A 14,278-nucleotide genomic window follows, 5' to 3' on the forward strand; every position below is an offset into this window, starting at 1 on the left:
GAAAAAAGAACACTCAAAAATGAAAGAAGATACATTACAACTGATTATACAGAAATTTAAAAAGATCATAAAAGGCAACTATGAATAATTATTCACCAACAAACTGACTTCTAAAATAAGTAAACAGGGCCTCCCCGGTGGTGCAGCGGTTGAGCGCTGGGTTGTGAAGCTGCCCGCTGCCTCTGCAGCGCCGGTTCGATCCCCGGCTGCTCCCCGGCCACCGGAGGAGGGTCCCACATGGTGCGCAGACCTCTCCTGCCGCCCGCTGCTCCCCTCAGCAGTGTACTTCGGTCCTTCTGCCTGCTCTGCTCCCCACTCTGGCTCTGGTGAATTCTCTCACCTTCCCGCGCTATTGACTGTACCCAGTGCTTGTATAAATAAATAAATAAATAATAAAATAAGTAAATATTTCTGGAATTATATGATTTGCCAAAACTAAGTCATGAAGAAATAAAAAATTGAACAGACCCTTAACTATTACATAGATAGAATCAGTAATCAAATATCTCCCAACAAAGAAAAAAAGCTCAGGACCAAATGGCTTAATTTGTGAATTACCAAATATTTAATGAATTAATGCCTGTCCTCTCAAAGTCTTCCCCAAATGATAAGGATAAATCCCTTCCAAATTCATTTTATGTGCCCAGCATTACTCTGATAATAAAGCCACGCAAAGAATCACAAGATCAACAAAAGAAAAAGGAAAAACACCAAAAACAAAAACTATGACAATTTATCTGATGAATATAGATGTAAAATCCTTAACAAAACATTAGCAAATTGATTGCAACAGTGCATTAAAAAGAGTGTATGCCACAACCAAGTGGGATTTATCCCTGAGAAACAAAATAGTTCAATATATGAAATCAATCAATTTGATATAAGAATAAAGGATTAAAATCACATGAGCATCATAGCAGATGCAAGGAAAAAAAAAAGCATTTGGTGAGACTCAATAGGGCAACAAACCAGGAACTGTTCTCTCTGCCTGTTAGGTAGGGAGCTTGACTCTGGGGTGCTTGCTCCTGTGAATATTCAGGTGCTTCCTCCCACCTCCATATGTGAGTAGAGATTTTTCAAAGGTCAATCATTAGCAATATCTAGCAATGCTATCCATTCTTTTAAATACTCATGTCAGACAAATATCAGCCAATAGAATAAGTGCCGAAACATCTACATTATGGTATCTTGCATAGCATCTAAGTAGGCAGATACCAAGCAGAGAGACCTTAGCTACAATTTTGTTACAAAACAATATTAATGGAAAACTAATGTTGGTAGCATTCTGTGTACATCACACAGTATCAACACTGTCCTTCAGAAGCCTGCAGTCAGAAAGTGGCCTGAATGCCAAACTACACATGCAACTCTCAATCCATTAATTTGGAGTTTCTGCTATTCCAATCAGAATGAGAGTCTGTCTCTCAAATTCTTTCTTTTCTCCCTAACGTAATGAATGCAGATAGCAAGTGAAAACTTGGAATATTTGGAAAAGAGTTTTTAACAAAGAAAAATGCAAATTTATGATAATATATTAAAAAGGAATTAATATTTGACTATGTTTATAGGATTATATATGTACCTATAATGGTGATATGCATATCACCTATTCTTTACAATCAATAATTTCAGGTAGTTTAACTTGTTTAGTAATTAAACTACTATATATGTAAATACTCTGGACTATTTGCCCTTTGCTAATGAAAGCTATTTCTCACCCTGAATTACCCTTTCTGTAGGCACTCTCTTAACTGATCTCTCCTTCGCCTTCTTATAGGGTGAACCAATGTTCTCTATGAAAGATAACCAAAGGATGCCTGTCGTGCTCGTGTGGATGGCTGCTGTTTTGCTGTCTTCTGCTAATTTGATACTTCGCCCCTACAAGACTGTCAGCTGGTTTCTTCACTTCCAGTAGTGAAGAAACACTTCCTCTGTGTCCAAAGACCAGCTCTCAGGCTCTTATTCTATATCCAGAACCCAGAACCTGCAAATGTTCCATGTGGCCAATAGCTTACCTCTTTGTGAGGCTACCCTCTTCAACATAGAGACTTTGTTGTAATGCATGGGAAGCAGCAGCCCTCTCACACTATTTAACAGAATATCATTTTTTATTTTATTATTTAGCCTTTCTAGTTAATCTTGGTGAGATTATTAGTCTGCTGCATGACATCCTACATGGGGCAGAAGTCTTGAATCTGTATTTGAAATCAGGGGGCAGGGAGATGTGTTCAACCAAGTGGGTTTTATTTATCCAATTTCTGTTTCAGAGCTCTAAAAAAAATATTTTCTGCTTAGAAAGTTAATGCTCCTGAGATCTGATGAACACATATAAAATTTATTCTTTTTTTCCTTTAGTGTTTAAATGTTATCTATTTACCAAAAAAATCCTTAAATCACAGCATTTAATGACTCTACTTTAAATGTGCCATTCAGAAATGATTTGTGAAATCAAATTTATTTCAACGGGGTTTGAGACCCACTTAGAGTAGACCAGAATTTGTTTTGGTGAGGAGATGCATCCTCTCCCTTTGTCTTCCAAAGGAGCCTTTGTGCATGGACACCTCTGTTGCAGTCCTGTGGTTCAGGTCAGGAAAGACGTTCAGTTCACTCTGAGAAGCTACAGTTCATAACTTTGTGCATCAAAAGTCAATGGATCCAGCTATTGGGAATCAAAATCCCAAACATCTGAATCTACAGAAGATATTTCATTGTCCTTAGTGAACTGTCTCAGCAATTGGCCTTCCTCTAAAGCCAGGACTGCATAAAGCTAGGAAACTGGAAACCCCTGCCCTCAGGGCTCTGGCGCTTGGCCCCAGAGTGCTGCCAGCGCAAGTGGCAGAGAGTGGTAGGCATATTACCTACCACTCACTGGCCCCATTGGGGCTCAGGCTGCACACCAAGGACAGCAGTGATAGTGGACAGCAATGGTTCCCCTACCACACCGCCCCAAGGCATACAGCCCCTGGCTCAGGGTTGCCGGGAGGTACATGGGCCCCCCACTGGCTCAGGGTTGCCGGGAGGTGCATGGGCCGGCTCCAATGCTGTGGCTCCTCCAGCTGCAGGCAGTAGAGAGACCCAATCAGCCATAGGATTGAAAACACTCCAATCAGACTCGTGGGTAGGCCGAGCCCTGAAAGAGAATATAAGGCAGGGCAGGCACCAGCGTGGGACTCAGAGACTCTCAGACTCTGATGGATTCTGTTCCTGGTCTCTGAGGAGAGACTCAGACTCTTGGACACACAGACTGACCTCTGAAGAAAAAGAAACATCTAGCAGCTGACCTCTGAGGAAAGAAGAGAAGCTGAAAAGCCTTACAGAGGAGCTAAACAGCTTCACAGAAGCTGGGCCGGCCACACCTGCCTTGGACCTGCCTCTGACATCGCCTGAAAGGGGCACTAAAGACTCCAGCAAATAGCTGTGTGTTGTTTGTGTAGGCCAACACCTCACAGAAAGCTGTGATCTTGGTGTATCTTACACCACCTGCACGACTGGCCAGTGCTGCCCAGCACTGTCTAGGTCATCTCTGAGAGCTGTTAACTGCTCCTGACCATCCAGCACTTCCTCCTGATGCTGCTGCTTCCGTTGCTGTCTGGTCCACCATCCAGTGCTTTCCATCCTGATCTCCAGACTGTGGCTGGGGCTGCTGCAGCATCAACACTGTGGCCCCACCTGTGATCACCTCCAGCTTCAGCGAGTGGGTCCTGGCCTACTGCTGCCGGCTGCTATAAGCACCAGCCCCTCATTGGCAGGACAGTGACATCTTGGATGAGCACCCTTTTGTTTGGGACTTCTGGACACTCTGGACATTAACTGAGGTGAGATAGCTGGCCACTTGTGGCCTTAGAAATTCTGTTTCCCCTGTTTGTTAGATAAACTCCGTTGTTGTTTTACCCTGAACCTGTGTGATCTTGCAATTGTGCACATGGGTGAAAAACCCATAGACGGTGACCTGTCCCCTATTGGGCACTATCCTTGAGGCTAGCCCTGCTGTAGCACCCCAATAGCATCTTTCAAATAGGCAAAGATTAGGCAAATGTGGAGGATAGCTTTCCCCAAATCAGAGTCCAAATAGGATTGAGGATTATAAAGGTGTCTAAAGGGCTTGCTCCTTAGCCAAAGTCAGGTTGACCTGGGAACTTAAGGAGTCTTGCATGTATATAAATTTCCACTAAGGAGAGTAAGGGAAAACGCTTATGGAAACAGTACCACCTTCTTTCACACCCTCATCCCTCTGCCTTCTTGGCCTCCAACCCCACTGTTACCCCAATCATCTGAAAGAAAGATCCTCCTCAGCTGACATGGTCCTTTAGAGAGATCTTGGATTCTTTCCATAGGCTACCTCTCTGAAAAGCAAACCTCTTGTCACACCCCCACAGAGCATTTAGATTTTATAAACCACACTACTATTTTCAGTGTGTGCCCTTGTGCTTGTAAGTGATGAGTCAGGATTCTCTTTTTAAAAATATACTTGGTATTCCTCAGAAGAAAGATCTACATATTTAAATGTTGCCACTATTCTATTCTAATCACAAAGTAAACAGTTGCTCCTTTTCTTGCTGCCCTCAGGCCCACAGAACCCTTGGGGCTTCTTCCTCTCCTCCCCTGATAATGCTCATTTCAAAAGCAACAGCCAAAGCAGATGCAAGGGAGAAGTGCTGGTGCTCATAAATTTAAGGAGCTAAAATAGCAACAGCTGTGGCAATTGCAGGATTTCAGCAGGTAATCAAGTAAGTGCCAAAAGCAGGATTTGAGAATTCTACTGGGGCCTGGGACAGAGGGTGGTGAGGCAGTGAGAGCTTGAACCTTAAGGAGAATCTTGCCTAGCTATCAACACAAATGCAAACCTGGTGACTTTACTCAGTTAAATGGCTTTGATATTCCTGGTTTTGACTCCAACCTCTGAACAGTAGGAATTCCTTTTCTATTCTCAGAACTTTTTACTTTCTTAGATCCATGTGTCCTATATTATACACCGTGGTTCAGTTTATTTGGGGTTATATTTATCACTGGTTCATATAGCATCTTTTTTTTTAAAGATTTATTTATTTATTATGCAAGCACTGGGTACAGTCAGAAGCATGGGAGGGTGAGAGAATTCACCAGAGCCAGAGAGGAGAGCAGAGCAGGCAGACTGACAAAGTACACTGCTGAGGGGAGCAGTGGGCAGCAGGAGAGGTCTGCGCGCCATGTGGGACCCTAGCCTGGCAGCTGGGGATCCAACTGTAACAGGGTGGTGCCCAGGAAAGGGGGAGGTTCCCTGCCCCACCCAAGGGAGGGTGGAGCTGAGCAGGAAGAGGAGAAACTGCAGAAGAGACTGAGGAAGGAAGAAGCAGGATGGAGCCAGGAGACCTGGAGGAGGCGCATGGAGCCTAGAGACATGTGAAGAAACTGCGCTTGTCTTGTGGTCGTGGACTGGGTGACACAGATGTGGGTGAGACCCATGGGGAGGTGACAATGGCAGCTTTTATCTTGATGTTGATTTTGCTCTTTTCCTTCCGGGGTTGTCTGGTTGTTTCTGACCCTTTGCTGTGGGTCCCCACTGGAAGATGCTTTAGACTTGTGGCAGGCTTTGGGGCCTTGCTCTGGGCCGATCCCATATGGATGGACTTTTACCCATGAGGGGACGGGTAACTTTGGGTGCTTCATTTAGAAACTAGATTCTTTGCCTTACCTGTATTGTTTCCTAGTTTTATTAAAGTTCCTTCCCATTAAAATATGCTATGTTTTGTGTTGATGCGGCGGATGGCAGAACCCATTTAGAATAGGCAGGTTTTTGGGGGTTTGGGCTGCCCCTCTCCCTGTCCTATAACACAACTGGCGCTGCAGAGGCTGCAGGCAGCTTCACAACCCAGCGCTCAACCACTGCACTGTGCCACAGGGGAAGCCCCATATAGCATCTTTTAATGGGCTTGTATAGTTATGAAAGGATGGGCATTTTCAAGGAGGAGTTATGGCTGAGGTTTATGGTTAGCATTTCTTCTGGAATATTCTTTCCAAGTCTAAATTAGACACTTGTATAAGAGGAACCTAGGTTTTCTCCATCACCTCGGAAGGTTAGAACAGCTCCTAGGGGCCAGCGAGGCACAGGAGGCATAGAAAGGAGAAGGGATGGGGTGTCTTGTTCTCTTTTGCTGTCAGACATAATTACAAAAGACTTTGCTGAAAGGACAGAGGGAGAGTCTAATGGATTAGCATAAGTGGCTGAGGGCACAGACTCAAGCTGGTTTAACTGGTTCAAATCCCAGCTCTCTCACTTACGGGCTCTGTGACCTTGGGCATGTATCTTGATTCTTCAATATCCACCTGAAATGATTTTGCAAGAATTAAATGATTAACTACATTGAAAATGCAAAGAACAGTGCATGCTACAAACACCTTCATTCATTTGCATAGAAATGGCTATTAAATGTTTCATAACTTATGGCACCTAAAACAACTGGGTGTGAATTCTTAGAATACTGTGTTGGGAGATTCTTAATTTGCACCCTTATTTACCTGCCTTGGGTGTGGTTTGAGAAGTGCTGGTCCAGACTCCTAGATGGTGCCTGTTTAAGAATCATTACCCACGAATGGAGGACATCGTGAATGGAGAGACTTTCACTTACAGCCATGTGACAGAACTGAATTTCCAAATGATGTGAGAATTAATTCAAATGACCAATTAGCACTGAACACTGGCAGGCTATATACTTAAGTGAGCAGCTTTACAACACCAAGAATGAGTGTTGAGAGACTGACTCATCTCCATTAAGAAGGACAAAAATGCTGATTTATCTCTTTCAAAGTCCCCTGGATCAGTATCTGGAAAATCTTACCTTGACACGTTTTACTATAAAACAACAAATAAGTACAAGAAGGTAACTTAAACTTTTCTTTTTCACTTTAGCTTTCTAATCAATTAGTAGTTCAAATGATGTATCTATGTAGTATCTGTGTTTTTTACCAATTGCTCATCAATGGCAGCTATTTTTTTAATTATTTACACAACTTCCTTATAAAGCTATATTTTACTCTGAAATAAAAGATGAAAGAATTATGTAGCCAAATTCTTATTTTCAAGCTTTTCTTCGAAGATTTCTTGAATTTGTTCTTTTTTTTTTTCCTATACTTTATGATGTTTTGACATCTTGAGAGCATTGTAAACCTGGAAAAGGGCTGCCCTTCAAGGGTAGTGCAGTCTTAGTGATAGCAAACAACTTGCCTGTAAACACACCTTTCAATCCAATGCAAAGTCCATATCGCCAACTTCCTCCTTTATCAAACACACACCAAACCAACATTGCACCTGCTTTACAGCACTCCAGGGACAGTACTAGCCAAGCAGAGATCGCCCATATATCCCAGCATCTGCCAGAATTATTCAAACTATCTGACCCGCAGCTTGCTCAAACTTGCCTACCCTTCCTCACCCACCCTGCCCCTAGAAACCACAGATAAGGCCCTGGGCCATGCTTATCCCAACACTCCTGCCTCAGGTCAGACCTAGGTGCTTCCCCTCATCTTTGCATGGCAAAGCATTTTAAAACACTCCCATAACCACAAACAATAGAGTAGAAGAAGAATATACAAAGAAAAAAATGCTCTCAACATTGAAGTAGAAGCAAAAATAAGAGAAAACTTTAATGCAATGTATTGATGTAATTTATTTTCCTTTTCCAGTTGTATTTTAAAAAGAAGATCCCTAGCTCCAAGCAGATACATATTGGAACTATGTAATTTCCATAGGGATAAATATTCATTTGCTGTGAGGGTACTTGTGAGAATTTTAACAAAATTATGGACAGTATTAATATTGGCAGAAATAACTGCTAATATAATCTTCAGCAATTCAGCAGTTACTTTAATCTCATCAAAACAGATTCAAACTTGGACCAATTTCATTTTTGCATTTTCTTTTATTTTCAAGAAACCTTTAAGTGCTTTCTCTTGGTTTTACGGCCAAATTTTAAAACATCAAGCCCTTGGGATAGATGTAATATGCCCATGTATAAAATTAAGCATCAAAAGAAAAGTCAAATTACAATGGCTTTTGATGGTAAAAAAAAAAAAAAAAAAAATGAAGAGGGCAGATGTGGCATGGAAAAGGGTAGACCTGTAAGTAATTGCAGAGCACATGCACCAGGGAGCAGTGTCTGCGGTCCCCTTTGAAGGGATGAGTGCAAAGCATGGCCAGGCAGGTGTACTTTGCACAGAGATCCTATGCACTGAGAAAAGAGGAAAACAATTTATAGGCCTATGAAGACCTGGAAAAATTTATCTATTTTTGGAGAAATCATTTGTGCTGAAGCAATGAACACTTTCTAGAGAGCTATTTGAGGAAGCAGATGTTTAGATAATATATTGCTGCTTTGCATTTCTATAGCACCTTCCATCTAAGAGCTGCAGAGTGTAACACAAACATTAACTAATAAATTAAGCCTCGTGGCACCTCTGCATGATCAATAGACATAATCGCCATTTTTATAGTGAACGGTAGACCTTTGCTCAAGGTGCTGAAGTCATTTTCTCAAGGTCATGAAAAGGAAAAATTGCAAACTGCTTCAAAACGGGGCGCCTTTGTCCCTCTACCCACATAATCAATGGGCTTGTTCTCACTAGGCAGACCACCAACTTGTAGAGCAAGAGTCCTGCGATGGGATACTGAGTGTGATGAAGGGCACTCAGTGTAAAGCCGGCTTTCACTTCAGGAGAGATCTCTGTTACAGGGAGATGGTTTTAAAATAAGTCTTGGATCAACGACTTCACTCCTTTCTGGTTTACCTAGAAATTAGTTTGTTTACTAATGCCGGTGTCTTTCCTGGGATGATAGTGGTCTTTAGCTCCAATATTACTGTTTGTGTTGCTTAATCTGATTATGCAAAGGACTTAAAATAGTGCAAGAATATCAGACACCACCAATGCATGTGGGTTGGCTTAATGTAATTATCTTCACTGATATTTTAATTTCTGAAAATGCCATACAAGCATCAGTAGCAATAGGGTGTGTCGTCTCACAAAAGACAGTGCCTTAAGACCTTAACAGAGGGCCTCCCCGGTGGCGCAGCGGTTGAGCGCTGGGTTGCGAAGCTGCCCGCGGCCTCTGCGGCGCCGGTTCGATCCCCGGCTGCTCCCCGGCCACCGGAGGAGGGTCCCACATGGCGCGCAGACCTCTCCTGCCGCCCGCTGCTCCCCTCAGCAGTGTACTTCGGTCCTTCTGCCTGCTCTGCTCCCCCTCTGGCTCTGGTGAATTCTCTCACCCTCCCGCGCTTCTGACTGTACCCAGTGCATGTATAGACAAAACAAACAAACAAACAAAATAAATAAATAAAACATGCCTCTATAAAAAAAAAAAAAAAAAAAAAAAAAAAAAGACCTTAACAGAAACTCACTAGCTTCTCAATAAAATCTTTCTGAGATTAAACTTCACTGTGTACCTTCCTAAATGCTACTTTTCTCCATTATCACAAGCATGGTTTGTAACAGCCTGTTCCAGAGTGGGCTTCTCTTTTTTTCCCCTTTCTCTTTGATAACCCCCACAATCTCTCCAGTGGTATAATCAGGCAGAGGGAAAACAAGGTGCTGAATTCACAAAGAAAATTCTGGTGCTCATAATCTCTTTTGGAAAGAAAATGGTCCCTTCTGTTGCACACTTATGGCTTCTACCTTAGTCCACAGGTTAGACTGCTGAGAGAGCAACTAAGCCACCTCCAAGCCACTTGTATTCTTACTTTCCATTTGTTTTCTCTTTTTTTATGGCAAGAAATAACTTTCTTTAATGAAGTGAGGCCTGATTCACTTGTCAGTGCTGAGCATTCAGCCTCCTTCTCCAGAGCCCGTCCTGAGCCAGTGTCAGTACTCGTTTCCAATAAGACTATTTCTCATCACACTAAAAATTACATTTAGACGGCACTTTGCATTGCCTGAGATGCCTCCTGTTTCCTGCTTATCTCTCTGATCTCACAACCCTTTACTGCAGGACTGGCTGGTGTGTGTGGATTTGACTACACTCTGAGGTGACAGAGCCAGGGAGAACCACCAGGTGCTGGGAGCACTAGGAACCATGTGGAAGTGGAGGTGGGTACTGCTGGGTGCAAACTGCAGTCCCAGGAACTGGGCATCCTGAAGAAACTTCATCATATGTTGCCCTGGTCATCTCCACAAGAAGTAGGTGCTTTTCTAAATGGGGGAGTCTTTCTAAATGGGGGAGTGTCCATGTGAGGGAGAGAGTGGCAGGGAATGTCCTCAAGAGAAAAGTGATTCTGATATAGCTTTCTGGGAGGTGATGAAAATTCTCCTCATAGACTAGATGTTTTAAGCATAGTTTGTTTTAAGAGTTAGGATGTAAATGAGCTTGGCGTATAGTCTGTTTCCTACACATGTGGGCAAATCAACAGAGTCAAAGGAGAGGGGGTGGAGAACGTGTGAGTGGAAATAGCACTCAACCAGTAGCCTCAGCTGCTGCACACGGGCGTTTTCATTTAGCACTTCTGGTCCCCACAATTTCTCAGAACACTACTGAGTATCAAGATTGCTAAACTTAAAGGAAGAACTAACGATCTGGTGATAGCAGAGAAGCTACCCTGCAGCCCTCCACAGTGGCCATGAGATCACTTCTCAGCACCAGACTCTGTGGTCTGGGCTTTGGGTGCTGGGTCCTAGTTGGTCTGAGGCTCATTTGTCTCACTTGAAGGATAAGCCCAGGGTTGTGTGAAGTAGCGCTGCTTACACCCTCGTCATTAATTTGGGAGTTTTACTGCAACTTTGAAGCACGCGTAAGAGAAAGGCAGAGCACATGAAATCATTGCTGATCTTAAGGGAATTTATATGTTGGGATAGAAAATTATTCCCTAATTATTTGCTTCCCTGCTCACCTGAAAACTGACAGGGTTGAATGGTTTTGTGACAAAAGAAAAAGGTGGTGGTTGTAACTTCTGTTAAGATTCTCACCTGAAAGCATCAGAAAAAAAAAAAATCAACCTTCTATATGGGATAAATATTTGCAATTCATATATCTGAAAAGAGGTTAATATTTGAATATATAAGGAATTCCTACAACTTAATAGCAAAAAAAAAAAATTAATGAAAAAATGGGCAGGAAACTAAATATTTTTCCTAAACAAACATACAAATGATACATGAAAAAGGGCTCATTATCGCTAATCAGGGAAATATAAATCAAAACCACAATGAAATACCACCTCACAGCTGCTAGAATGGTTAAAAAAAAGTGTTAGCAAGAATGTTGAATAAAGGAATCTTTTTACATTGTTGGGGGCTGCATTTTACATTATATATGTATGTTTATATACACAGATGTTTTTATATTTTAAAATAATTTTTTATGTTTATATTTTATATGTATCACATATTTTATATTTATATATATTTACATGTTTATGTATTTGTCGATACATTTTATGACTCACCCTAAACTTATTGTTTTAAAAAAGCTTGGCAGTCACTTTTTATATTGTGATAAAATATACAGAACAGGTAGTTTACCATTTTAGTCATTATCAAGTGGTACAATTCAGTGGTATAAAGGGCATTCACAATGTTGTGTAACCATCATCACCACCTATATCAAGCTAAATTCAGAAGATTTTGAATGACTGTGATCAGAGGAGACTGAAATTAATTCTGTAGAAATTCTGACGGAAAGTGATCCAAATGCTGCTCATGCTATATGGGGCTTTCAATACCACTCTGGTGTATTAGTCTGTAGCTGCTGCTTTACCTTGAGAAGTAGACTGCCCCTCCTAATCCTTTAGGTTAAGTGTGGCCCCTGACTTAGCATTGAGGTCCCTTCCCAGCCCTCATCTGTTGTTTCATAAAATAACTCCCCCGTGAAAAGTTAAGAAGTTGAACAAATTTCTCTTTTCCATCAAGTCCTAATAAGTGAAATTCTCTCTAGCGTAACCCCAGTAAAAACTGGACTTGGTAATTAAGAAATGATTTACTTATTTGCCAGTGTGTTCTCTCACTGTATTCTAGACACATTCATCACTCTTACCTGTCTAAAAGAGAACCCTTCTCTGGCCCCCACACTTGTCCCATTTCTAACATCACTGACGCATAAGAGCCCCATCCCTGTAAGTTCTCAGGCAAGGGGCTCATCATCTCGATGGCAAATAATATAACACAGAATCAGCACACTTGACAAAAGCATACAATTGATTGCATTGTTCCTAACCTTTTGGAATTTTGAAACTAAGTTGTTTAGATCCCTGTCATTAATAATATCCCTGGGATTGTTATGTTGTTCACATTTCCTGACCACATTAGGCAAATTATCTGCCTAATAAATAGATTTTATAAGCCATCAGTTTTCATACATGTATATTTATTTTTATATTTAGTTGAAGTATCATTGGTTTACAATGCTGTATGATTTAAGGGGATTGGTTCACACCTTCTCAGATTCATGTCACCACATCACACACCACCACCAAGCCCCTGTAGTCCTATACTATAGACCATTGGGCTCTCTGCCCACTTTGCTCCTACGTCCAGCCTCCCTCCCCTTCTAGTAGCCTCAGTTCTGCCATCTTATTTCCAGGGTTTGTTTTGGTTTAGTTTTGTCTGTTCCTTTGTTATGTTTTTCTATATTCTGCATAGGAGTGAAATCATCTGGTATTTATCTGTCATCTGATTAATTTTGCATAACGACCCTCCAGTCCCATTGTCACCAATGGCAAGAGTTTATCTTTTTCATAGCTGAGTGGTATTCCATCATGTATATCTTCTTCTTAATCCACTGCTCTGTTGCAGGCATTTAGGTTGCAAAGAGAGCTGCAGTGAACATAGGAGTGCATATATCCCTTCAAGTTAGTGTGGTTTTTTTCATTCTTTGGGCAGATACCTAGGAGTGGAGTTGCTGGATAATGTGATAGATCTATTCTTCATGGTTTGAGATACTTCTGTACTGTTTTCCATGGGGGCTGGACCAATCTACATTCCCACCAGCAGTGGACAATGGTTCTCTTTTCTTTTCCAGTATTTGTTGTTGCTATTTTTCTTTGTTTGTTTGTTTATTTGTTTGGTATGGGTGGTTCTCCCTGAAATGAGCTGGTATTTCATGGTGGTTTTTATTTGTATTTCACCGTGATGTTGAATCATATAATTTTTTTTTAAGAGTTATTTATTTATTTATTTATATAAGCACTGGGTACAGTCAGAAGCACAGGAGGGTGAGAGAATTCACCAGAGCGGGGAGCAGAGCAGGCAGAAGGACCGAAGTACACTGCTGAGTGGAGCAGCAGGCGGCAGGAGAGGTCTGTGCGCCATGTGGGACCCTCGCCCAGCAGCCGGGGATTGAACCGGCGCTGCAAAGGCTGTGGGCAGCTTCGCAACCCAGTGCTCAACCGCTGCACCACCGGGGAGGCCCAAATCATATAATTCTTTAAAAAGAGAAATTGGTACTGGTAAGAGGGTGAGAAAGATTATGCCAGAGAGCCCTGATTCAATGAAATTTGAATCATGTGAGGGAGAAAATGAAGAATTTAAAAAAGTTCTCATCAGTTGTGCCTTTAACAACAGAAGGGAAAAGAGAGTGGCCAGCCATATTCTCTCTGTGAAAGATGTGCAATCCCTGAATGGGGTGAGTTCTCGGTGTTTGATAAATTCCAATCCAGAATGTAGAGAGGTGCTGAGAAGGGAGCATGTGCCTACTGCTTTGTGAATTTGGTCCAGTGGCTTTCTCCTTGTTCCAGGTTGATAGCTGGCCTGTAACACTGAGTCAAGGGTGAGTTCTAAGGACTGGACAGAATCCTTCCCCTGGGGGAAGCACCTGTTTCCTACCATTCAGAAGCAATGATTCCACTTCTCCCAGCTTGTCGGTTTACGACAGCATCCTCTCACTGCATTCTCTCCCGTTTCCTATTGTGCTGAGAATCAGCTATTCAGTGGAACTGGCACTTTTAGGGAGCTTTAAAATGAAATCTTCCATGCCTTCTTACTATGTTTTTCCTCCACATGGTGAATAGCTGGTGAACAAAATTACAGAGGGCCTAGGTCACAGATTAACTTGATGTCTGGTGTTGATATTTCCCCAAATTGCTTGTTTTCTCCTTTCTAGGCTCCAGGCTTAGGAAGGTACAGAATTATAATTTGTCGGGTTATTATGGCAACCTGTATACATTCTTTTCATGGTTTCATAGTTTGATCCATAGATCAGAATCATAGATCCGTAGAGTCTGATTTGATTACAGGGATTTTTTTTTTTTTAAGATTTATTTATTTATTTATTTATTTATTTATACAAGCACTGGGTACAGTCAGAAGCGCGGGAGAATGAGAG

At 41.9% G+C, this 14,278-nt stretch overlaps 1 long non-coding RNA gene across 1 annotated transcript; it reads left to right on the forward strand.

The window, feature by feature from the left end:
* Positions 1 to 3,080: 3,080 nt before the first annotated feature.
* On the forward strand, positions 3,081 to 10,347 carry LOC129145062 (uncharacterized). The gene is made up of 3 exons (XR_008550100.1): positions 3,081 to 3,815; positions 4,567 to 4,727; positions 9,956 to 10,347. It is a non-coding gene; the product is annotated as an uncharacterized LOC129145062 (long non-coding RNA).
* Positions 10,348 to 14,278: the final 3,931 nt, after the last annotated feature.

The sequence above is a fragment of the Talpa occidentalis genome, unplaced genomic scaffold, assembly GCF_014898055.3.
Source record: "Talpa occidentalis isolate TD23 unplaced genomic scaffold, MPIMG_talOcc4v2.1 talOcc4.11, whole genome shotgun sequence".
Taxonomy (NCBI): Eukaryota; Metazoa; Chordata; class Mammalia; order Eulipotyphla; family Talpidae; genus Talpa; species Talpa occidentalis.